General features: G+C 47.9%; 31 non-coding genes across 31 annotated transcripts; all 31 read left to right on the top strand.

Annotated features, from left to right (window-relative positions):
• The first annotated feature begins 131 nt into the window (after positions 1-131).
• LOC140997277 (5S ribosomal RNA) lies at positions 132-250 on the top strand. The gene has a single exon (XR_012179228.1). It is a non-coding gene; the product is annotated as a 5S ribosomal RNA (ribosomal RNA).
• Positions 251-756: 506 nt separating this feature from the next.
• LOC140997265 (5S ribosomal RNA) lies at positions 757-875 on the top strand. The gene has a single exon (XR_012179217.1). It is a non-coding gene; the product is annotated as a 5S ribosomal RNA (ribosomal RNA).
• Positions 876-1,381: 506 nt separating this feature from the next.
• Positions 1,382-1,500, top strand: LOC140997344 (5S ribosomal RNA). Its single transcript, XR_012179291.1, has one exon. It is a non-coding gene; the product is annotated as a 5S ribosomal RNA (ribosomal RNA).
• Positions 1,501-2,006: 506 nt separating this feature from the next.
• On the top strand, positions 2,007-2,125 carry LOC140997343 (5S ribosomal RNA). Its single transcript, XR_012179290.1, has one exon. It is a non-coding gene; the product is annotated as a 5S ribosomal RNA (ribosomal RNA).
• Positions 2,126-2,631: 506 nt separating this feature from the next.
• LOC140997253 (5S ribosomal RNA) lies at positions 2,632-2,750 on the top strand. Its single transcript, XR_012179206.1, has one exon. It is a non-coding gene; the product is annotated as a 5S ribosomal RNA (ribosomal RNA).
• A 506-nt stretch (positions 2,751-3,256) lies between these two features.
• Positions 3,257-3,375, top strand: LOC140997342 (5S ribosomal RNA). Its single transcript, XR_012179289.1, has one exon. It is a non-coding gene; the product is annotated as a 5S ribosomal RNA (ribosomal RNA).
• A 506-nt stretch (positions 3,376-3,881) lies between these two features.
• Positions 3,882-4,000, top strand: LOC140997241 (5S ribosomal RNA). The gene has a single exon (XR_012179194.1). It is a non-coding gene; the product is annotated as a 5S ribosomal RNA (ribosomal RNA).
• A 506-nt stretch (positions 4,001-4,506) lies between these two features.
• Positions 4,507-4,625, top strand: LOC140997229 (5S ribosomal RNA). The gene has a single exon (XR_012179183.1). It is a non-coding gene; the product is annotated as a 5S ribosomal RNA (ribosomal RNA).
• Positions 4,626-5,131: 506 nt separating this feature from the next.
• Positions 5,132-5,250, top strand: LOC140997218 (5S ribosomal RNA). Its single transcript, XR_012179172.1, has one exon. It is a non-coding gene; the product is annotated as a 5S ribosomal RNA (ribosomal RNA).
• Positions 5,251-5,756: 506 nt separating this feature from the next.
• Positions 5,757-5,875, top strand: LOC140997341 (5S ribosomal RNA). The gene has a single exon (XR_012179288.1). It is a non-coding gene; the product is annotated as a 5S ribosomal RNA (ribosomal RNA).
• A 506-nt stretch (positions 5,876-6,381) lies between these two features.
• LOC140997340 (5S ribosomal RNA) lies at positions 6,382-6,500 on the top strand. The gene has a single exon (XR_012179287.1). It is a non-coding gene; the product is annotated as a 5S ribosomal RNA (ribosomal RNA).
• A 506-nt stretch (positions 6,501-7,006) lies between these two features.
• On the top strand, positions 7,007-7,125 carry LOC140997339 (5S ribosomal RNA). The gene has a single exon (XR_012179286.1). It is a non-coding gene; the product is annotated as a 5S ribosomal RNA (ribosomal RNA).
• Positions 7,126-7,631: 506 nt separating this feature from the next.
• Positions 7,632-7,750, top strand: LOC140997206 (5S ribosomal RNA). The gene has a single exon (XR_012179161.1). It is a non-coding gene; the product is annotated as a 5S ribosomal RNA (ribosomal RNA).
• Positions 7,751-8,256: 506 nt separating this feature from the next.
• LOC140997338 (5S ribosomal RNA) lies at positions 8,257-8,375 on the top strand. The gene has a single exon (XR_012179285.1). It is a non-coding gene; the product is annotated as a 5S ribosomal RNA (ribosomal RNA).
• A 506-nt stretch (positions 8,376-8,881) lies between these two features.
• Positions 8,882-9,000, top strand: LOC140996851 (5S ribosomal RNA). Its single transcript, XR_012178852.1, has one exon. It is a non-coding gene; the product is annotated as a 5S ribosomal RNA (ribosomal RNA).
• A 506-nt stretch (positions 9,001-9,506) lies between these two features.
• On the top strand, positions 9,507-9,625 carry LOC140997337 (5S ribosomal RNA). The gene has a single exon (XR_012179284.1). It is a non-coding gene; the product is annotated as a 5S ribosomal RNA (ribosomal RNA).
• Positions 9,626-10,131: 506 nt separating this feature from the next.
• Positions 10,132-10,250, top strand: LOC140997194 (5S ribosomal RNA). Its single transcript, XR_012179150.1, has one exon. It is a non-coding gene; the product is annotated as a 5S ribosomal RNA (ribosomal RNA).
• A 506-nt stretch (positions 10,251-10,756) lies between these two features.
• LOC140997183 (5S ribosomal RNA) lies at positions 10,757-10,875 on the top strand. The gene has a single exon (XR_012179139.1). It is a non-coding gene; the product is annotated as a 5S ribosomal RNA (ribosomal RNA).
• Positions 10,876-11,381: 506 nt separating this feature from the next.
• Positions 11,382-11,500, top strand: LOC140997335 (5S ribosomal RNA). Its single transcript, XR_012179282.1, has one exon. It is a non-coding gene; the product is annotated as a 5S ribosomal RNA (ribosomal RNA).
• A 506-nt stretch (positions 11,501-12,006) lies between these two features.
• LOC140997170 (5S ribosomal RNA) lies at positions 12,007-12,125 on the top strand. Its single transcript, XR_012179128.1, has one exon. It is a non-coding gene; the product is annotated as a 5S ribosomal RNA (ribosomal RNA).
• A 506-nt stretch (positions 12,126-12,631) lies between these two features.
• LOC140997334 (5S ribosomal RNA) lies at positions 12,632-12,750 on the top strand. The gene has a single exon (XR_012179281.1). It is a non-coding gene; the product is annotated as a 5S ribosomal RNA (ribosomal RNA).
• Positions 12,751-13,256: 506 nt separating this feature from the next.
• On the top strand, positions 13,257-13,375 carry LOC140997333 (5S ribosomal RNA). Its single transcript, XR_012179280.1, has one exon. It is a non-coding gene; the product is annotated as a 5S ribosomal RNA (ribosomal RNA).
• Positions 13,376-13,881: 506 nt separating this feature from the next.
• On the top strand, positions 13,882-14,000 carry LOC140997158 (5S ribosomal RNA). The gene has a single exon (XR_012179117.1). It is a non-coding gene; the product is annotated as a 5S ribosomal RNA (ribosomal RNA).
• Positions 14,001-14,506: 506 nt separating this feature from the next.
• On the top strand, positions 14,507-14,625 carry LOC140997146 (5S ribosomal RNA). The gene has a single exon (XR_012179106.1). It is a non-coding gene; the product is annotated as a 5S ribosomal RNA (ribosomal RNA).
• A 506-nt stretch (positions 14,626-15,131) lies between these two features.
• On the top strand, positions 15,132-15,250 carry LOC140997332 (5S ribosomal RNA). Its single transcript, XR_012179279.1, has one exon. It is a non-coding gene; the product is annotated as a 5S ribosomal RNA (ribosomal RNA).
• Positions 15,251-15,756: 506 nt separating this feature from the next.
• Positions 15,757-15,875, top strand: LOC140997135 (5S ribosomal RNA). The gene has a single exon (XR_012179095.1). It is a non-coding gene; the product is annotated as a 5S ribosomal RNA (ribosomal RNA).
• Positions 15,876-16,381: 506 nt separating this feature from the next.
• On the top strand, positions 16,382-16,500 carry LOC140997330 (5S ribosomal RNA). Its single transcript, XR_012179278.1, has one exon. It is a non-coding gene; the product is annotated as a 5S ribosomal RNA (ribosomal RNA).
• A 506-nt stretch (positions 16,501-17,006) lies between these two features.
• On the top strand, positions 17,007-17,125 carry LOC140997329 (5S ribosomal RNA). The gene has a single exon (XR_012179277.1). It is a non-coding gene; the product is annotated as a 5S ribosomal RNA (ribosomal RNA).
• Positions 17,126-17,631: 506 nt separating this feature from the next.
• LOC140996850 (5S ribosomal RNA) lies at positions 17,632-17,750 on the top strand. Its single transcript, XR_012178851.1, has one exon. It is a non-coding gene; the product is annotated as a 5S ribosomal RNA (ribosomal RNA).
• A 506-nt stretch (positions 17,751-18,256) lies between these two features.
• LOC140997328 (5S ribosomal RNA) lies at positions 18,257-18,375 on the top strand. The gene has a single exon (XR_012179276.1). It is a non-coding gene; the product is annotated as a 5S ribosomal RNA (ribosomal RNA).
• A 506-nt stretch (positions 18,376-18,881) lies between these two features.
• LOC140997327 (5S ribosomal RNA) lies at positions 18,882-19,000 on the top strand. The gene has a single exon (XR_012179275.1). It is a non-coding gene; the product is annotated as a 5S ribosomal RNA (ribosomal RNA).
• Positions 19,001-20,578: the final 1,578 nt, after the last annotated feature.

Here is a 20,578-nt window from a genome sequence, read left to right as displayed (position 1 = left end):
GAAGGCTCATTTTTCATCCTGGTAACAGGATTTGCTTTATTTCTGGACGTACCCTACCTGCACTCCAAGGCAAAACAATGAAACGCCATCTGAGGGCATCTTTAAAAGGCCTTTTTCGGGGTGCACGTGTGGCTTACGGCCATACCACTCTGAACACGCCCGATCTCGTCCGATCTCGGAAGCTAAGCAGGGTCGGGCCTGGTTAGTACTTGGATGGGAGACCGCCTGGGAATACCAGGTGCTGTAAGCTTTTTGACTTCTCTCTACAGACACCAGGCGGTGCTGCAGCTTCTTCAGTGGAGACAGAGGGTTGAAAAAAACCAGCAGCCTGTCTCTGCTTTTCCGATCATGCAGGCTGTCTGTTAAGGTGGAGCAATGTAAATGGCTAGTCCTTCGCTTCCTGTCTCCACTTCATGCTGTTTTATGCTACTGCTTCATTCCATTTCAGAGGGAAATATGGTACATTTTCCTCCTCTAAACATGTAATTATTTGATCCAATCGAATGCATCAATGAAAACACTGCTGAGACAATGATGTGTCAGTGCTTACCAATCCACTGACAGCTGTTTTCCATACAGCCAAAGCCTGGGAAATGTGAAAACAGGTGACGGCAGAGCTTGCTATGAAGGCTCATTTTTCATCCTGGTAACAGGATTTGCTTTATTTCTGGACGTACCCTACCTGCACTCCAAGGCAAAACAATGAAACGCCATCTGAGGGCATCTTTAAAAGGCCTTTTTCGGGGTGCACGTGTGGCTTACGGCCATACCACTCTGAACACGCCCGATCTCGTCCGATCTCGGAAGCTAAGCAGGGTCGGGCCTGGTTAGTACTTGGATGGGAGACCGCCTGGGAATACCAGGTGCTGTAAGCTTTTTCACTTCTCTCTACAGACACCAGGCGGCGCTGCAGCTTCTTCAGTGGAGACAGAGGGTTGAAAAAAACCAGCAGCCTGTCTCTGCTTTTCCGATCATGCAGGCTGTCTGTTAAGGTGGAGCAATGTAAATGGCTAGTCCTTCGCTTCCTGTCTCCACTTCATGCTGTTTTATGCTACTGCTTCATTCCATTTCAGAGGGAAATATGGTACATTTTCCTCCTCTAAACATGTAATTATTTGATCCAATCGAATGCATCAATGAAAACACTGCTGAGACAATGATGTGTCAGTGCTTACCAATCCACTGACAGCTGTTTTCCATACAGCCAAAGCCTGGGAAATGTGAAAACAGGTGACGGCAGAGCTTGCTATGAAGGCTCATTTTTCATCCTGGTAACAGGATTTGCTTTATTTCTGGACGTACCCTACCTGCACTCCAAGGCAAAACAATGAAACGCCATCTGAGGGCATCTTTAAAAGGCCTTTTTCGGGGTGCACGTGTGGCTTACGGCCATACCACTCTGAACACGCCCGATCTCGTCCGATCTCGGAAGCTAAGCAGGGTCGGGCCTGGTTAGTACTTGGATGGGAGACCGCCTGGGAATACCAGGCGCTGTAAGCTTTTTGACTTCTCTCTACAGACACCAGGCGGCGCTGCAGCTTCTTCAGTGGAGACAGAGGGTTGAAAAAAACCAGCAGCCTGTCTCTGCTTTTCCGATCATGCAGGCTGTCTGTTAAGGTGGAGCAATGTAAATGGCTAGTCCTTCGCTTCCTGTCTCCACTTCATGCTGTTTTATGCTACTGCTTCATTCCATTTCAGAGGGAAATATGGTACATTTTCCTCCTCTAAACATGTAATTATTTGATCCAATCGAATGCATCAATGAAAACACTGCTGAGACAATGATGTGTCAGTGCTTACCAATCCACTGACAGCTGTTTTCCATACAGCCAAAGCCTGGGAAATGTGAAAACAGGTGACGGCAGAGCTTGCTATGAAGGCTCATTTTTCATCCTGGTAACAGGATTTGCTTTATTTCTGGACGTACCCTACCTGCACTCCAAGGCAAAACAATGAAACGCCATCTGAGGGCATCTTTAAAAGGCCTTTTTCGGGGTGCACGTGTGGCTTACGGCCATACCACTCTGAACACGCCCGATCTCGTCCGATCTCGGAAGCTAAGCAGGGTCGGGCCTGGTTAGTACTTGGATGGGAGACCGCCTGGGAATACCAGGCGCTGTAAGCTTTTTGACTTCTCTCTACAGACACCAGGCGGCGCTGCAGCTTCTTCAGTGGAGACAGAGGGTTGAAAAAAACCAGCAGCCTGTCTCTGCTTTTCCGATCATGCAGGCTGTCTGTTAAGGTGGAGCAATGTAAATGGCTAGTCCTTCGCTTCCTGTCTCCACTTCATGCTGTTTTATGCTACTGCTTCATTCCATTTCAGAGGGAAATATGGTACATTTTCCTCCTCTAAACATGTAATTATTTGATCCAATCGAATGCATCAATGAAAACACTGCTGAGACAATGATGTGTCAGTGCTTACCAATCCACTGACAGCTGTTTTCCATACAGCCAAAGCCTGGGAAATGTGAAAACAGGTGACGGCAGAGCTTGCTATGAAGGCTCATTTTTCATCCTGGTAACAGGATTTGCTTTATTTCTGGACGTACCCTACCTGCACTCCAAGGCAAAACAATGAAACGCCATCTGAGGGCATCTTTAAAAGGCCTTTTTCGGGGTGCACGTGTGGCTTACGGCCATACCACTCTGAACACGCCCGATCTCGTCCGATCTCGGAAGCTAAGCAGGGTCGGGCCTGGTTAGTACTTGGATGGGAGACCGCCTGGGAATACCAGGTGCTGTAAGCTTTTTGACTTCTCTCTACAGACACCAGGCGGCGCTGCAGCTTCTTCAGTGGAGACAGAGGGTTGAAAAAAACCAGCAGCCTGTCTCTGCTTTTCCGATCATGCAGGCTGTCTGTTAAGGTGGAGCAATGTAAATGGCTAGTCCTTCGCTTCCTGTCTCCACTTCATGCTGTTTTATGCTACTGCTTCATTCCATTTCAGAGGGAAATATGGTACATTTTCCTCCTCTAAACATGTAATTATTTGATCCAATCGAATGCATCAATGAAAACACTGCTGAGACAATGATGTGTCAGTGCTTACCAATCCACTGACAGCTGTTTTCCATACAGCCAAAGCCTGGGAAATGTGAAAACAGGTGACGGCAGAGCTTGCTATGAAGGCTCATTTTTCATCCTGGTAACAGGATTTGCTTTATTTCTGGACGTACCCTACCTGCACTCCAAGGCAAAACAATGAAACGCCATCTGAGGGCATCTTTAAAAGGCCTTTTTCGGGGTGCACGTGTGGCTTACGGCCATACCACTCTGAACACGCCCGATCTCGTCCGATCTCGGAAGCTAAGCAGGGTCGGGCCTGGTTAGTACTTGGATGGGAGACCGCCTGGGAATACCAGGCGCTGTAAGCTTTTTGACTTCTCTCTACAGACACCAGGCGGCGCTGCAGCTTCTTCAGTGGAGACAGAGGGTTGAAAAAAACCAGCAGCCTGTCTCTGCTTTTCCGATCATGCAGGCTGTCTGTTAAGGTGGAGCAATGTAAATGGCTAGTCCTTCGCTTCCTGTCTCCACTTCATGCTGTTTTATGCTACTGCTTCATTCCATTTCAGAGGGAAATATGGTACATTTTCCTCCTCTAAACATGTAATTATTTGATCCAATCGAATGCATCAATGAAAACACTGCTGAGACAATGATGTGTCAGTGCTTACCAATCCACTGACAGCTGTTTTCCATACAGCCAAAGCCTGGGAAATGTGAAAACAGGTGACGGCAGAGCTTGCTATGAAGGCTCATTTTTCATCCTGGTAACAGGATTTGCTTTATTTCTGGACGTACCCTACCTGCACTCCAAGGCAAAACAATGAAACGCCATCTGAGGGCATCTTTAAAAGGCCTTTTTCGGGGTGCACGTGTGGCTTACGGCCATACCACTCTGAACACGCCCGATCTCGTCCGATCTCGGAAGCTAAGCAGGGTCGGGCCTGGTTAGTACTTGGATGGGAGACCGCCTGGGAATACCAGGTGCTGTAAGCTTTTTGACTTCTCTCTACAGACACCAGGCGGCGCTGCAGCTTCTTCAGTGGAGACAGAGGGTTGAAAAAAACCAGCAGCCTGTCTCTGCTTTTCCGATCATGCAGGCTGTCTGTTAAGGTGGAGCAATGTAAATGGCTAGTCCTTCGCTTCCTGTCTCCACTTCATGCTGTTTTATGCTACTGCTTCATTCCATTTCAGAGGGAAATATGGTACATTTTCCTCCTCTAAACATGTAATTATTTGATCCAATCGAATGCATCAATGAAAACACTGCTGAGACAATGATGTGTCAGTGCTTACCAATCCACTGACAGCTGTTTTCCATACAGCCAAAGCCTGGGAAATGTGAAAACAGGTGACGGCAGAGCTTGCTATGAAGGCTCATTTTTCATCCTGGTAACAGGATTTGCTTTATTTCTGGACGTACCCTACCTGCACTCCAAGGCAAAACACTGAAACGCCATCTGAGGGCATCTTCAAAAGGCCTTTTTCGGGGTGCACGTGTGGCTTACGGCCATACCACTCTGAACACGCCCGATCTCGTCCGATCTCGGAAGCTAAGCAGGGTCGGGCCTGGTTAGTACTTGGATGGGAGACCGCCTGGGAATACCAGGTGCTGTAAGCTTTTTGACTTCTCTCTACAGACACCAGGCGGCGCTGCAGCTTCTTCAGTGGAGACAGAGGGTTGAAAAAAACCAGCAGCCTGTCTCTGCTTTTCCGATCATGCAGGCTGTCTGTTAAGGTGGAGCAATGTAAATGGCTAGTCCTTCGCTTCCTGTCTCCACTTCATGCTGTTTTATGCTACTGCTTCATTCCATTTCAGAGGGAAATATGGTACATTTTCCTCCTCTAAACATGTAATTATTTGATCCAATCGAATGCATCAATGAAAACACTGCTGAGACAATGATGTGTCAGTGCTTACCAATCCACTGACAGCTGTTTTCCATACAGCCAAAGCCTGGGAAATGTGAAAACAGGTGACGGCAGAGCTTGCTATGAAGGCTCATTTTTCATCCTGGTAACAGGATTTGCTTTATTTCTGGACGTACCCTACCTGCACTCCAAGGCAAAACAATGAAACGCCATCTGAGGGCATCTTTAAAAGGCCTTTTTCGGGGTGCACGTGTGGCTTACGGCCATACCACTCTGAACACGCCCGATCTCGTCCGATCTCGGAAGCTAAGCAGGGTCGGGCCTGGTTAGTACTTGGATGGGAGACCGCCTGGGAATACCAGGTGCTGTAAGCTTTTTCACTTCTCTCTACAGACACCAGGCGGCGCTGCAGCTTCTTCAGTGGAGACAGAGGGTTGAAAAAAACCAGCAGCCTGTCTCTGCTTTTCCGATCATGCAGGCTGTCTGTTAAGGTGGAGCAATGTAAATGGCTAGTCCTTCGCTTCCTGTCTCCACTTCATGCTGTTTTATGCTACTGCTTCATTCCATTTCAGAGGGAAATATGGTACATTTTCCTCCTCTAAACATGTAATTATTTGATCCAATCGAATGCATCAATGAAAACACTGCTGAGACAATGATGTGTCAGTGCTTACCAATCCACTGACAGCTGTTTTCCATACAGCCAAAGCCTGGGAAATGTGAAAACAGGTGACGGCAGAGCTTGCTATGAAGGCTCATTTTTCATCCTGGTAACAGGATTTGCTTTATTTCTGGACGTACCCTACCTGCACTCCAAGGCAAAACAATGAAACGCCATCTGAGGGCATCTTTAAAAGGCCTTTTTCGGGGTGCACGTGTGGCTTACGGCCATACCACTCTGAACACGCCCGATCTCGTCCGATCTCGGAAGCTAAGCAGGGTCGGGCCTGGTTAGTACTTGGATGGGAGACCGCCTGGGAATACCAGGCGCTGTAAGCTTTTTGACTTCTCTCTACAGACACCAGGCGGCGCTGCAGCTTCTTCAGTGGAGACAGAGGGTTGAAAAAAACCAGCAGCCTGTCTCTGCTTTTCCGATCATGCAGGCTGTCTGTTAAGGTGGAGCAATGTAAATGGCTAGTCCTTCGCTTCCTGTCTCCACTTCATGCTGTTTTATGCTACTGCTTCATTCCATTTCAGAGGGAAATATGGTACATTTTCCTCCTCTAAACATGTAATTATTTGATCCAATCGAATGCATCAATGAAAACACTGCTGAGACAATGATGTGTCAGTGCTTACCAATCCACTGACAGCTGTTTTCCATACAGCCAAAGCCTGGGAAATGTGAAAACAGGTGACGGCAGAGCTTGCTATGAAGGCTCATTTTTCATCCTGGTAACAGGATTTGCTTTATTTCTGGACGTACCCTACCTGCACTCCAAGGCAAAACAATGAAACGCCATCTGAGGGCATCTTTAAAAGGCCTTTTTCGGGGTGCACGTGTGGCTTACGGCCATACCACTCTGAACACGCCCGATCTCGTCCGATCTCGGAAGCTAAGCAGGGTCGGGCCTGGTTAGTACTTGGATGGGAGACCGCCTGGGAATACCAGGCGCTGTAAGCTTTTTGACTTCTCTCTACAGACACCAGGCGGCGCTGCAGCTTCTTCAGTGGAGACAGAGGGTTGAAAAAAACCAGCAGCCTGTCTCTGCTTTTCCGATCATGCAGGCTGTCTGTTAAGGTGGAGCAATGTAAATGGCTAGTCCTTCGCTTCCTGTCTCCACTTCATGCTGTTTTATGCTACTGCTTCATTCCATTTCAGAGGGAAATATGGTACATTTTCCTCCTCTAAACATGTAATTATTTGATCCAATCGAATGCATCAATGAAAACACTGCTGAGACAATGATGTGTCAGTGCTTACCAATCCACTGACAGCTGTTTTCCATACAGCCAAAGCCTGGGAAATGTGAAAACAGGTGACGGCAGAGCTTGCTATGAAGGCTCATTTTTCATCCTGGTAACAGGATTTGCTTTATTTCTGGACGTACCCTACCTGCACTCCAAGGCAAAACAATGAAACGCCATCTGAGGGCATCTTTAAAAGGCCTTTTTCGGGGTGCACGTGTGGCTTACGGCCATACCACTCTGAACACGCCCGATCTCGTCCGATCTCGGAAGCTAAGCAGGGTCGGGCCTGGTTAGTACTTGGATGGGAGACCGCCTGGGAATACCAGGCGCTGTAAGCTTTTTGACTTCTCTCTACAGACACCAGGCGGCGCTGCAGCTTCTTCAGTGGAGACAGAGGGTTGAAAAAAACCAGCAGCCTGTCTCTGCTTTTCCGATCATGCAGGCTGTCTGTTAAGGTGGAGCAATGTAAATGGCTAGTCCTTCGCTTCCTGTCTCCACTTCATGCTGTTTTATGCTACTGCTTCATTCCATTTCAGAGGGAAATATGGTACATTTTCCTCCTCTAAACATGTAATTATTTGATCCAATCGAATGCATCAATGAAAACACTGCTGAGACAATGATGTGTCAGTGCTTACCAATCCACTGACAGCTGTTTTCCATACAGCCAAAGCCTGGGAAATGTGAAAACAGGTGACGGCAGAGCTTGCTATGAAGGCTCATTTTTCATCCTGGTAACAGGATTTGCTTTATTTCTGGACGTACCCTACCTGCACTCCAAGGCAAAACAATGAAACGCCATCTGAGGGCATCTTTAAAAGGCCTTTTTCGGGGTGCACGTGTGGCTTACGGCCATACCACTCTGAACACGCCCGATCTCGTCCGATCTCGGAAGCTAAGCAGGGTCGGGCCTGGTTAGTACTTGGATGGGAGACCGCCTGGGAATACCAGGTGCTGTAAGCTTTTTGACTTCTCTCTACAGACACCAGGCGGCGCTGCAGCTTCTTCAGTGGAGACAGAGGGTTGAAAAAAACCAGCAGCCTGTCTCTGCTTTTCCGATCATGCAGGCTGTCTGTTAAGGTGGAGCAATGTAAATGGCTAGTCCTTCGCTTCCTGTCTCCACTTCATGCTGTTTTATGCTACTGCTTCATTCCATTTCAGAGGGAAATATGGTACATTTTCCTCCTCTAAACATGTAATTATTTGATCCAATCGAATGCATCAATGAAAACACTGCTGAGACAATGATGTGTCAGTGCTTACCAATCCACTGACAGCTGTTTTCCATACAGCCAAAGCCTGGGAAATGTGAAAACAGGTGACGGCAGAGCTTGCTATGAAGGCTCATTTTTCATCCTGGTAACAGGATTTGCTTTATTTCTGGACGTACCCTACCTGCACTCCAAGGCAAAACAATGAAACGCCATCTGAGGGCATCTTTAAAAGGCCTTTTTCGGGGTGCACGTGTGGCTTACGGCCATACCACTCTGAACACGCCCGATCTCGTCCGATCTCGGAAGCTAAGCAGGGTCGGGCCTGGTTAGTACTTGGATGGGAGACCGCCTGGGAATACCAGGCGCTGTAAGCTTTTTGACTTCTCTCTACAGACACCAGGCGGCGCTGCAGCTTCTTCAGTGGAGACAGAGGGTTGAAAAAAACCAGCAGCCTGTCTCTGCTTTTCCGATCATGCAGGCTGTCTGTTAAGGTGGAGCAATGTAAATGGCTAGTCCTTCGCTTCCTGTCTCCACTTCATGCTGTTTTATGCTACTGCTTCATTCCATTTCAGAGGGAAATATGGTACATTTTCCTCCTCTAAACATGTAATTATTTGATCCAATCGAATGCATCAATGAAAACACTGCTGAGACAATGATGTGTCAGTGCTTACCAATCCACTGACAGCTGTTTTCCATACAGCCAAAGCCTGGGAAATGTGAAAACAGGTGACGGCAGAGCTTGCTATGAAGGCTCATTTTTCATCCTGGTAACAGGATTTGCTTTATTTCTGGACGTACCCTACCTGCACTCCAAGGCAAAACAATGAAACGCCATCTGAGGGCATCTTTAAAAGGCCTTTTTCGGGGTGCACGTGTGGCTTACGGCCATACCACTCTGAACACGCCCGATCTCGTCCGATCTCGGAAGCTAAGCAGGGTCTGGCCTGGTTAGTACTTGGATGGGAGACCGCCTGGGAATACCAGGCGCTGTAAGCTTTTTGACTTCTCTGTACAGACACCAGGCGGCGCTGCAGCTTCTTCAGTGGAGACAGAGGGTTGAAAAAAACCAGCAGCCTGTCTCTGCTTTTCCGATCATGCAGGCTGTCTGTTAAGGTGGAGCAATGTAAATGGCTAGTCCTTCGCTTCCTGTCTCCACTTCATGCTGTTTTATGCTACTGCTTCATTCCATTTCAGAGGGAAATATGGTACATTTTCCTCCTCTAAACATGTAATTATTTGATCCAATCGAATGCATCAATGAAAACACTGCTGAGACAATGATGTGTCAGTGCTTACCAATCCACTGACAGCTGTTTTCCATACAGCCAAAGCCTGGGAAATGTGAAAACAGGTGACGGCAGAGCTTGCTATGAAGGCTCATTTTTCATCCTGGTAACAGGATTTGCTTTATTTCTGGACGTACCCTACCTGCACTCCAAGGCAAAACAATGAAACGCCATCTGAGGGCATCTTTAAAAGGCCTTTTTCGGGGTGCACGTGTGGCTTACGGCCATACCACTCTGAACACGCCCGATCTCGTCCGATCTCGGAAGCTAAGCAGGGTCGGGCCTGGTTAGTACTTGGATGGGAGACCGCCTGGGAATACCAGGCGCTGTAAGCTTTTTGACTTCTCTCTACAGACACCAGGCGGCGCTGCAGCTTCTTCAGTGGAGACAGAGGGTTGAAAAAAACCAGCAGCCTGTCTCTGCTTTTCCGATCATGCAGGCTGTCTGTTAAGGTGGAGCAATGTAAATGGCTAGTCCTTCGCTTCCTGTCTCCACTTCATGCTGTTTTATGCTACTGCTTCATTCCATTTCAGAGGGAAATATGGTACATTTTCCTCCTCTAAACATGTAATTATTTGATCCAATCGAATGCATCAATGAAAACACTGCTGAGACAATGATGTGTCAGTGCTTACCAATCCACTGACAGCTGTTTTCCATACAGCCAAAGCCTGGGAAATGTGAAAACAGGTGACGGCAGAGCTTGCTATGAAGGCTCATTTTTCATCCTGGTAACAGGATTTGCTTTATTTCTGGACGTACCCTACCTGCACTCCAAGGCAAAACAATGAAACGCCATCTGAGGGCATCTTTAAAAGGCCTTTTTCGGGGTGCACGTGTGGCTTACGGCCATACCACTCTGAACACGCCCGATCTCGTCCGATCTCGGAAGCTAAGCAGGGTCGGGCCTGGTTAGTACTTGGATGGGAGACCGCCTGGGAATACCAGGTGCTGTAAGCTTTTTGACTTCTCTCTACAGACACCAGGCGGCGCTGCAGCTTCTTCAGTGGAGACAGAGGGTTGAAAAAAACCAGCAGCCTGTCTCTGCTTTTCCGATCATGCAGGCTGTCTGTTAAGGTGGAGCAATGTAAATGGCTAGTCCTTCGCTTCCTGTCTCCACTTCATGCTGTTTTATGCTACTGCTTCATTCCATTTCAGAGGGAAATATGGTACATTTTCCTCCTCTAAACATGTAATTATTTGATCCAATCGAATGCATCAATGAAAACACTGCTGAGACAATGATGTGTCAGTGCTTACCAATCCACTGACAGCTGTTTTCCATACAGCCAAAGCCTGGGAAATGTGAAAACAGGTGACGGCAGAGCTTGCTATGAAGGCTCATTTTTCATCCTGGTAACAGGATTTGCTTTATTTCTGGACGTACCCTACCTGCACTCCAAGGCAAAACAATGAAACGCCATCTGAGGGCATCTTTAAAAGGCCTTTTTCGGGGTGCACGTGTGGCTTACGGCCATACCACTCTGAACACGCCCGATCTCGTCCGATCTCGGAAGCTAAGCAGGGTCGGGCCTGGTTAGTACTTGGATGGGAGACCGCCTGGGAATACCAGGTGCTGTAAGCTTTTTGACTTCTCTCTACAGACACCAGGCGGTGCTGCAGCTTCTTCAGTGGAGACAGAGGGTTGAAAAAAACCAGCAGCCTGTCTCTGCTTTTCCGATCATGCAGGCTGTCTGTTAAGGTGGAGCAATGTAAATGGCTAGTCCTTCGCTTCCTGTCTCCACTTCATGCTGTTTTATGCTACTGCTTCATTCCATTTCAGAGGGAAATATGGTACATTTTCCTCCTCTAAACATGTAATTATTTGATCCAATCGAATGCATCAATGAAAACACTGCTGAGACAATGATGTGTCAGTGCTTACCAATCCACTGACAGCTGTTTTCCATACAGCCAAAGCCTGGGAAATGTGAAAACAGGTGACGGCAGAGCTTGCTATGAAGGCTCATTTTTCATCCTGGTAACAGGATTTGCTTTATTTCTGGACGTACCCTACCTGCACTCCAAGGCAAAACAATGAAACGCCATCTGAGGGCATCTTTAAAAGGCCTTTTTCGGGGTGCACGTGTGGCTTACGGCCATACCACTCTGAACACGCCCGATCTCGTCCGATCTCGGAAGCTAAGCAGGGTCGGGCCTGGTTAGTACTTGGATGGGAGACCGCCTGGGAATACCAGGCGCTGTAAGCTTTTTGACTTCTCTCTACAGACACCAGGCGGCGCTGCAGCTTCTTCAGTGGAGACAGAGGGTTGAAAAAAACCAGCAGCCTGTCTCTGCTTTTCCGATCATGCAGGCTGTCTGTTAAGGTGGAGCAATGTAAATGGCTAGTCCTTCGCTTCCTGTCTCCACTTCATGCTGTTTTATGCTACTGCTTCATTCCATTTCAGAGGGAAATATGGTACATTTTCCTCCTCTAAACATGTAATTATTTGATCCAATCGAATGCATCAATGAAAACACTGCTGAGACAATGATGTGTCAGTGCTTACCAATCCACTGACAGCTGTTTTCCATACAGCCAAAGCCTGGGAAATGTGAAAACAGGTGACGGCAGAGCTTGCTATGAAGGCTCATTTTTCATCCTGGTAACAGGATTTGCTTTATTTCTGGACGTACCCTACCTGCACTCCAAGGCAAAACAATGAAACGCCATCTGAGGGCATCTTTAAAAGGCCTTTTTCGGGGTGCACGTGTGGCTTACGGCCATACCACTCTGAACACGCCCGATCTCGTCCGATCTCGGAAGCTAAGCAGGGTCGGGCCTGGTTAGTACTTGGATGGGAGACCGCCTGGGAATACCAGGTGCTGTAAGCTTTTTGACTTCTCTCTACAGACACCAGGCGGCGCTGCAGCTTCTTCAGTGGAGACAGAGGGTTGAAAAAAACCAGCAGCCTGTCTCTGCTTTTCCGATCATGCAGGCTGTCTGTTAAGGTGGAGCAATGTAAATGGCTAGTCCTTCGCTTCCTGTCTCCACTTCATGCTGTTTTATGCTACTGCTTCATTCCATTTCAGAGGGAAATATGGTACATTTTCCTCCTCTAAACATGTAATTATTTGATCCAATCGAATGCATCAATGAAAACACTGCTGAGACAATGATGTGTCAGTGCTTACCAATCCACTGACAGCTGTTTTCCATACAGCCAAAGCCTGGGAAATGTGAAAACAGGTGACGGCAGAGCTTGCTATGAAGGCTCATTTTTCATCCTGGTAACAGGATTTGCTTTATTTCTGGACGTACCCTACCTGCACTCCAAGGCAAAACAATGAAACGCCATCTGAGGGCATCTTTAAAAGGCCTTTTTCGGGGTGCACGTGTGGCTTACGGCCATACCACTCTGAACACGCCCGATCTCGTCCGATCTCGGAAGCTAAGCAGGGTCGGGCCTGGTTAGTACTTGGATGGGAGACCGCCTGGGAATACCAGGCGCTGTAAGCTTTTTGACTTCTCTCTACAGACACCAGGCGGCGCTGCAGCTTCTTCAGTGGAGACAGAGGGTTGAAAAAAACCAGCAGCCTGTCTCTGCTTTTCCGATCATGCAGGCTGTCTGTTAAGGTGGAGCAATGTAAATGGCTAGTCCTTCGCTTCCTGTCTCCACTTCATGCTGTTTTATGCTACTGCTTCATTCCATTTCAGAGGGAAATATGGTACATTTTCCTCCTCTAAACATGTAATTATTTGATCCAATCGAATGCATCAATGAAAACACTGCTGAGACAATGATGTGTCAGTGCTTACCAATCCACTGACAGCTGTTTTCCATACAGCCAAAGCCTGGGAAATGTGAAAACAGGTGACGGCAGAGCTTGCTATGAAGGCTCATTTTTCATCCTGGTAACAGGATTTGCTTTATTTCTGGACGTACCCTACCTGCACTCCAAGGCAAAACAATGAAACGCCATCTGAGGGCATCTTTAAAAGGCCTTTTTCGGGGTGCACGTGTGGCTTACGGCCATACCACTCTGAACACGCCCGATCTCGTCCGATCTCGGAAGCTAAGCAGGGTCGGGCCTGGTTAGTACTTGGATGGGAGACCGCCTGGGAATACCAGGCGCTGTAAGCTTTTTGACTTCTCTGTACAGACACCAGGCGGCGCTGCAGCTTCTTCAGTGGAGACAGAGGGTTGAAAAAAACCAGCAGCCTGTCTCTGCTTTTCCGATCATGCAGGCTGTCTGTTAAGGTGGAGCAATGTAAATGGCTAGTCCTTCGCTTCCTGTCTCCACTTCATGCTGTTTTATGCTACTGCTTCATTCCATTTCAGAGGGAAATATGGTACATTTTCCTCCTCTAAACATGTAATTATTTGATCCAATCGAATGCATCAATGAAAACACTGCTGAGACAATGATGTGTCAGTGCTTACCAATCCACTGACAGCTGTTTTCCATACAGCCAAAGCCTGGGAAATGTGAAAACAGGTGACGGCAGAGCTTGCTATGAAGGCTCATTTTTCATCCTGGTAACAGGATTTGCTTTATTTCTGGACGTACCCTACCTGCACTCCAAGGCAAAACAATGAAACGCCATCTGAGGGCATCTTTAAAAGGCCTTTTTCGGGGTGCACGTGTGGCTTACGGCCATACCACTCTGAACACGCCCGATCTCGTCCGATCTCGGAAGCTAAGCAGGGTCGGGCCTGGTTAGTACTTGGATGGGAGACCGCCTGGGAATACCAGGTGCTGTAAGCTTTTTGACTTCTCTCTACAGACACCAGGCGGCGCTGCAGCTTCTTCAGTGGAGACAGAGGGTTGAAAAAAACCAGCAGCCTGTCTCTGCTTTTCCGATCATGCAGGCTGTCTGTTAAGGTGGAGCAATGTAAATGGCTAGTCCTTCGCTTCCTGTCTCCACTTCATGCTGTTTTATGCTACTGCTTCATTCCATTTCAGAGGGAAATATGGTACATTTTCCTCCTCTAAACATGTAATTATTTGATCCAATCGAATGCATCAATGAAAACACTGCTGAGACAATGATGTGTCAGTGCTTACCAATCCACTGACAGCTGTTTTCCATACAGCCAAAGCCTGGGAAATGTGAAAACAGGTGACGGCAGAGCTTGCTATGAAGGCTCATTTTTCATCCTGGTAACAGGATTTGCTTTATTTCTGGACGTACCCTACCTGCACTCCAAGGCAAAACAATGAAACGCCATCTGAGGGCATCTTTAAAAGGCCTTTTTCGGGGTGCACGTGTGGCTTACGGCCATACCACTCTGAACACGCCCGATCTCGTCCGATCTCGGAAGCTAAGCAGGGTCGGGCCTGGTTAGTACTTGGATGGGAGACCGCCTGGGAATACCAGGTGCTGTAAGCTTTTTGACTTCTCTCTACAGACACCAGGCGGTGCTGCAGCTTCTTCAGTGGAGACAGAGGGTTGAAAAAAACCAGCAGCCTGTCTCTGCTTTTCCGATCATGCAGGCTGTCTGTTAAGGTGGAGCAATGTAAATGGCTAGTCCTTCGCTTCCTGTCTCCACTTCATGCTGTTTTATGCTACTGCTTCATTCCATTTCAGAGGGAAATATGGTACATTTTCCTCCTCTAAACATGTAATTATTTGATCCAATCGAATGCATCAATGAAAACACTGCTGAGACAATGATGTGTCAGTGCTTACCAATCCACTGACAGCTGTTTTCCATACAGCCAAAGCCTGGGAAATGTGAAAACAGGTGACGGCAGAGCTTGCTATGAAGGCTCATTTTTCATCCTGGTAACAGGATTTGCTTTATTTCTGGACGTACCCTACCTGCACTCCAAGGCAAAACAATGAAACGCCATCTGAGGGCATCTTTAAAAGGCCTTTTTCGGGGTGCACGTGTGGCTTACGGCCATACCACTCTGAACACGCCCGATCTCGTCCGATCTCGGAAGCTAAGCAGGGTCGGGCCTGGTTAGTACTTGGATGGGAGACCGCCTGGGAATACCAGGCGCTGTAAGCTTTTTGACTTCTCTCTACAGACACCAGGCGGCGCTGCAGCTTCTTCAGTGGAGACAGAGGGTTGAAAAAAACCAGCAGCCTGTCTCTGCTTTTCCGATCATGCAGGCTGTCTGTTAAGGTGGAGCAATGTAAATGGCTAGTCCTTCGCTTCCTGTCTCCACTTCATGCTGTTTTATGCTACTGCTTCATTCCATTTCAGAGGGAAATATGGTACATTTTCCTCCTCTAAACATGTAATTATTTGATCCAATCGAATGCATCAATGAAAACACTGCTGAGACAATGATGTGTCAGTGCTTACCAATCCACTGACAGCTGTTTTCCATACAGCCAAAGCCTGGGAAATGTGAAAACAGGTGACGGCAGAGCTTGCTATGAAGGCTCATTTTTCATCCTGGTAACAGGATTTGCTTTATTTCTGGACGTACCCTACCTGCACTCCAAGGCAAAACAATGAAACGCCATCTGAGGGCATCTTTAAAAGGCCTTTTTCGGGGTGCACGTGTGGCTTACGGCCATACCACTCTGAACACGCCCGATCTCGTCCGATCTCGGAAGCTAAGCAGGGTCGGGCCTGGTTAGTACTTGGATGGGAGACCGCCTGGGAATACCAGGTGCTGTAAGCTTTTTGACTTCTCTCTACAGACACCAGGCGGCGCTGCAGCTTCTTCAGTGGAGACAGAGGGTTGAAAAAAACCAGCAGCCTGTCTCTGCTTTTCCGATCATGCAGGCTGTCTGTTAAGGTGGAGCAATGTAAATGGCTAGTCCTTCGCTTCCTGTCTCCACTTCATGCTGTTTTATGCTACTGCTTCATTCCATTTCAGAGGGAAATATGGTACATTTTCCTCCTCTAAACATGTAATTATTTGATCCAATCGAATGCATCAATGAAAACACTGCTGAGACAATGATGTGTCAGTGCTTACCAATCCACTGACAGCTGTTTTCCATACAGCCAAAGCCTGGGAAATGTGAAAACAGGTGACGGCAGAGCTTGCTATGAAGGCTCATTTTTCATCCTGGTAACAGGATTTGCTTTATTTCTGGACGTACCCTACCTGCACTCCAAGGCAAAACAATGAAACGCCATCTGAGGGCATCTTTAAAAGGCCTTTTTCGGGGTGCACGTGTGGCTTACGGCCATACCACTCTGAACACGCCCGATCTCGTCCGATCTCGGAAGCTAAGCAGGGTCGGGCCTGGTTAGTACTTGGATGGGAGACCGCCTGGGAATACCAGGCGCTGTAAGCTTTTTGACTTCTCTCTACAGACACCAGGCGGCGCTGCAGCTTCTTCAGTGGAGACAGAGGGTTGAAAAAAACCAGCAGCCTGTCTCTGCTTTTCCGATCATGCAGGCTGTCTGTTAAGGTGGAGCAATGTAAATGGCTAGTCCTTCGCTTCCTGTCTCCACTTCATGCTGTTTTATGCTACTGCTTCATTCCATTTCAGAGGGAAATATGGTACATTTTCCTCCTCTAAACATGTAATTATTTGATCCAATCGAATGCATCAATGAAAACACTGCTGAGACAATGATGTGTCAGTGCTTACCAATCCACTGACAGCTGTTTTCCATACAGCCAAAGCCTGGGAAATGTGAAAACAGGTGACGGCAGAGCTTGCTATGAAGGCTCATTTTTCATCCTGGTAACAGGATTTGCTTTATTTCTGGACGTACCCTACCTGCACTCCAAGGCAAAACAATGAAACGCCATCTGAGGGCATCTTTAAAAGGCCTTTTTCGGGGTGCACGTGTGGCTTACGGCCATACCACTCTGAACACGCCCGATCTCGTCCGATCTCGGAAGCTAAGCAGGGTCGGGCCTGGTTAGTACTTGGATGGGAGACCGCCTGGGAATACCAGGCGCTGTAAGCTTTTTGACTTCTCTCTACAGACACCAGGCGGCGCTGCAGCTTCTTCAGTGGAGACAGAGGGTTGAAAAAAACCAGCAGCCTGTCTCTGCTTTTCCGATCATGCAGGCTGTCTGTTAAGGTGGAGCAATGTAAATGGCTAGTCCTTCGCTTCCTGTCTCCACTTCATGCTGTTTTATGCTACTGCTTCATTCCATTTCAGAGGGAAATATGGTACATTTTCCTCCTCTAAACATGTAATTATTTGATCCAATCGAATGCATCAATGAAAACACTGCTGAGACAATGATGTGTCAGTGCTTACCAATCCACTGACAGCTGTTTTCCATACAGCCAAAGCCTGGGAAATGTGAAAACAGGTGACGGCAGAGCTTGCTATGAAGGCTCATTTTTCATCCTGGTAACAGGATTTGCTTTATTTCTGGACGTACCCTACCTGCACTCCAAGGCAAAACAATGAAACGCCATCTGAGGGCATCTTTAAAAGGCCTTTTTCGGGGTGCACGTGTGGCTTACGGCCATACCACTCTGAACACGCCCGATCTCGTCCGATCTCGGAAGCTAAGCAGGGTCTGGCCTGGTTAGTACTTGGATGGGAGACCGCCTGGGAATACCAGGCGCTGTAAGCTTTTTGACTTCTCTGTACAGACACCAGGCGGCGCTGCAGCTTCTTCAGTGGAGACAGAGGGTTGAAAAAAACCAGCAGCCTGTCTCTGCTTTTCCGATCATGCAGGCTGTCTGTTAAGGTGGAGCAATGTAAATGGCTAGTCCTTCGCTTCCTGTCTCCACTTCATGCTGTTTTATGCTACTGCTTCATTCCATTTCAGAGGGAAATATGGTACATTTTCCTCCTCTAAACATGTAATTATTTGATCCAATCGAATGCATCAATGAAAACACTGCTGAGACAATGATGTGTCAGTGCTTACCAATCCACTGACAGCTGTTTTCCATACAGCCAAAGCCTGGGAAATGTGAAAACAGGTGACGGCAGAGCTTGCTATGAAGGCTCATTTTTCATCCTGGTAACAGGATTTGCTTTATTTCTGGACGTACCCTACCTGCACTCCAAGGCAAAACAATGAAACGCCATCTGAGGGCATCTTTAAAAGGCCTTTTTCGGGGTGCACGTGTGGCTTACGGCCATACCACTCTGAACACGCCCGATCTCGTCCGATCTCGGAAGCTAAGCAGGGTCGGGCCTGGTTAGTACTTGGATGGGAGACCGCCTGGGAATACCAGGCGCTGTAAGCTTTTTGACTTCTCTCTACAGACACCAGGCGGCGCTGCAGCTTCTTCAGTGGAGACAGAGGGTTGAAAAAAACCAGCAGCCTGTCTCTGCTTTTCCGATCATGCAGGCTGTCTGTTAAGGTGGAGCAATGTAAATGGCTAGTCCTTCGCTTCCTGTCTCCACTTCATGCTGTTTTATGCTACTGCTTCATTCCATTTCAGAGGGAAATATGGTACATTTTCCTCCTCTAAACATGTAATTATTTGATCCAATCGAATGCATCAATGAAAACACTGCTGAGACAATGATGTGTCAGTGCTTACCAATCCACTGACAGCTGTTTTCCATACAGCCAAAGCCTGGGAAATGTGAAAACAGGTGACGGCAGAGCTTGCTATGAAGGCTCATTTTTCATCCTGGTAACAGGATTTGCTTTATTTCTGGACGTACCCTACCTGCACTCCAAGGCAAAACAATGAAACGCCATCTGAGGGCATCTTTAAAAGGCCTTTTTCGGGGTGCACGTGTGGCTTACGGCCATACCACTCTGAACACGCCCGATCTCGTCCGATCTCGGAAGCTAAGCAGGGTCGGGCCTGGTTAGTACTTGGATGGGAGACCGCCTGGGAATACCAGGCGCTGTAAGCTTTTTGACTTCTCTCTACAGACACCAGGCGGCGCTGCAGCTTCTTCAGTGGAGACAGAGGGTTGAAAAAAACCAGCAGCCTGTCTCTGCTTTTCCGATCATGCAGGCTGTCTGTTAAGGTGGAGCAATGTAAATGGCTAGTCCTTCGCTTCCTGTCTCCACTTCATGCTGTTTTATGCTACTGCTTCATTCCATTTCAGAGGGAAATATGGTACATTTTCCTCCTCTAAACATGTAATTATTTGATCCAATCGAATGCATCAATGAAAACACTGCTGAGACAATGATGTGTCAGTGCTTACCAATCCACTGACAGCTGTTTTCCATACAGCCAAAGCCTGGGAAATGTGAAAACAGGTGACGGCAGAGCTTGCTATGAAGGCTCATTTTTCATCCTGGTAACAGGATTTGCTTTATTTCTGGACGTACCCTACCTGCACTCCAAGGCAAAACAATGAAACGCCATCTGAGGGCATCTTTAAAAGGCCTTTTTCGGGTTGCACGGGTGGCTTACGGCCATACCACTCTGAACACGCCCACTTCGGCGCAGGTGTGTGAAGCAGTGCTGCATGGTGGAGAGGAGGACGGAGGAGACGGCGGAGACAAAAGAAAGGAGAAAAAGAAAATTAACGTTGGAAAAGAAGTTGGAGAACCCCGGCAGCGGCTGCTGCCAGGGGGAAAGTTTGGAAGAAAAGAAAAAGAGGAGGACGGATAAAACGGTGACAGTACAAGGAACGAAAAAGTTGACGAGTAAAATGGCGGAACGAGGAGAGAGGCTGCTGAGGAGCACGCGTGTGGAGGAGGTGGAGAGAAGGCTGAGTGGAGCGGTGGTGGAGGTCGGCAGGAGAGGAGGAAAGGAGGTGGAGGACGGTGAGAGTTCGGTGGAGAGAGGAAAGGAGGAGAATGAGCGAGCGGCGGAGATGCTGCGGCGAGGAGGACGTCAGGAGGACGAGGCGAGACGGTCGGCAATGGCGGAGGAGAAAGGTTTTGTCGAGGCGGTCAAAGAGAAAGTGCCCAGTGACGGAGATTTGGAAAAAAGAGAATTAGTTGTAAACGTGGAGATTGAAGGCGATGATAAAGTTACGATGATGGAGCTGTTGAGAGCAGTGGAACTGACGTGTGGGAGAGTGGTGGGATGCAGAGCCAAAGTCGGGAGGAGATGGGAGATTACAATGAATAATCCCAGAGGCAAAGAAAGACTACTTGATGGCTTTAAAATTAAGAACTCTAAAGTAATGGCCATGGAGCTCCTGCGAGACACAAGAGTGGTTTCGTTTTTAAACCTGCCGCTGTATATCACAGACGGGCAGATTAAAGAGAGGTTGTATCAGTGGGGAGTGGAGCCGGCTTCAGAAATTCGACGAAGGAAGTGGACAGGGACGGAGATTTATGATGGGACACGATTCCTTAAAGTCAGGTTCCCGGACAATGTCTCGTCATTGCCGTACAGTACCAGATTTGAGACATTAGAGGGGCTGGAATATTTCCGAGTGTTGCATGATCAACAGGTGCGTGTGTGTCGGGTGTGTCTACAACCAGGGCATATCCTGAGAGAATGTCCGGAATTCAGCTGCTTTAGA

This window comes from Pagrus major, chromosome 5 (assembly GCF_040436345.1).
Source record: "Pagrus major chromosome 5, Pma_NU_1.0".
In the NCBI taxonomy this organism is placed as follows: Eukaryota; Metazoa; Chordata; class Actinopteri; order Spariformes; family Sparidae; genus Pagrus; species Pagrus major.
This window is presented reverse-complemented; position numbering and strand designations above follow the sequence as displayed.